The following is a 1,759-nucleotide window of genomic DNA, read 5'->3' as shown; positions in this document are numbered from 1 at the left end:
GCTACTTGCCTTTTTTCTCTTTCTCTTTTCCTTCTAAAAGGAGCGTTTAGTGCTGGAAGATGGTTCAGTGGGTAGAGAATGCCTATTGTGTAAACAAGGATCTGAGTTCAAATCCGCAGCACCAATGTAAAGCGCCAGGTGTAGCCACACCTGCACCTGTAACTCCAGCACTGTGAGGTGCATCACTGGGGCTTTCATGCCACGAGTCTTGCTCCAGACTCAGAGAGAGACCCTGTCTCAAGAAAATGAGGAGGAGTGACGGGGCAGGACAGCCGATGTCCTCCTCCGGCCTCCACATCGTGAACCACCCATACACAAGCTCACATATGCCACACACACAAATATAGAACACTTCACAGATTTGCATTTCATCCTTGTTCAGGCGCATGCTAATCTCAGTGTCTTTCCAAGTTTAGTGTATATGCTGATGAAGCAAGTAGGCTCTTCAGTTTTAAAAATTGAGACAGCATCTTACAGCCGACGCTAGCCTTGAACTCCTGGCTCCAGAGTCCAGGGATCACAGGCCCGTGCTACCACATCCAGCCAGAGGTATGAGGGAGACCAGCTCCCTCTTACTCCACTGGGGTACTCCTGAGCAGGGAGAGATGAGAAATATTAGCTAGAAGGAGATCCTAGACGATGAGAGGAAAGACAGAAAACCCAGGCTAGCCTCAGGAGGGCCTGGGTCCAAACCCACCAGCCCCTCTGCCTCTACTAAAGGGCCTTTTAAAGGAATGCCAAGGGGTGGAGCAAAAGACCCCCCACCTCCCACTGCAGCACAGCCGAGTGCAGACCATCCCAGACACCTGGTGACCATGCACCTGGTCAAGCCATCCCCTAATGCAGCCCTGCTGTGTAAAGCAAGTTCTGATCTCACTAGGGAAGCTTTGTGGGCTCCCACAGAAGTGGCCTTGGATTTGAAGGGGCACCTTGGATAAATGTGTATGACCTTCTTCTGGGGTCAAAGACTAGGGCTGGACCAGCCCACAAGGCTTGCTCTTTGTCCTCTCCGGCTTCCCTCCTGCTCTGGAAGACAAGCCCCCATCTATGGTTAGGTGTGAACCCACCGGCCTTGTGCTCAAATGCAATCTCTTGGTGAGATGAACGCCGGCACCGGTGAGAGCTCGGGATTTTATTATTGCCAGAAACATTAAAGAAGTTTCTATTAAGCCACCGAACAAGTGGCTTTGTCATAATCCCGGGAATGAAATCGCACACCTCTGTTCTGTTCTGGAGGAGTGAAATCAAATTTCACAGCTCTGTGCTCGCCCAATGTTATCAAGTGAGTGCCTGGGGCAGGAACCTCCGCCAAGCGCCCCCTGCTGGTGGCCTGGGCAAATGTCACCCTCCGCTTAATTTCTTCAGGGAAGACGAACATCAAACATCATGAAATTGTACCCAGAGAGCCCTGAGAGATGGCTGAGATACTAGGAACCCACGGTGGCCACCGTTTTTGCAGAAGGATGGAGGATATGGGGTCCAATGGGCTGAGGGGAGTTGTGGGTAGCATGTGCTCCAGGGATCCAGAATCTAATCTGGTCTGATCCTGCTTCCCACCATCCTCGGCTGGCCCACATACCCAGAGCCAGCCACCATGGAGCAGGCAGCCACAGATGATCTGCTACACACACACACACACACACCCGGCTTGTCAGCCTCCCGGCAGCCTCCCCGGTGTCCTCTGATGACTCAGCCAGTGGCCCATGGAGTCTACAGCAGCAAATAACACCATGAGGGCAAGCATCACCTTGCCTGCCAC

At 52.6% G+C, this 1,759-nt stretch overlaps 1 pseudogene; it reads right to left on the bottom strand.

Moving 5' to 3' along the window:
* Positions 1-337: 337 nt before the first annotated feature.
* LOC121825559 (U6 spliceosomal RNA) lies at positions 338-436 on the bottom strand (annotated as a pseudogene).
* Between the last annotated feature and the right edge of the window lie 1,323 nt (positions 437-1,759).

The sequence above is a fragment of the Peromyscus maniculatus genome, chromosome 23, assembly GCF_049852395.1.
Source record: "Peromyscus maniculatus bairdii isolate BWxNUB_F1_BW_parent chromosome 23, HU_Pman_BW_mat_3.1, whole genome shotgun sequence".
NCBI lineage: Eukaryota > Metazoa > Chordata > Mammalia > Rodentia > Cricetidae > Peromyscus > Peromyscus maniculatus.
This window is presented reverse-complemented; position numbering and strand designations above follow the sequence as displayed.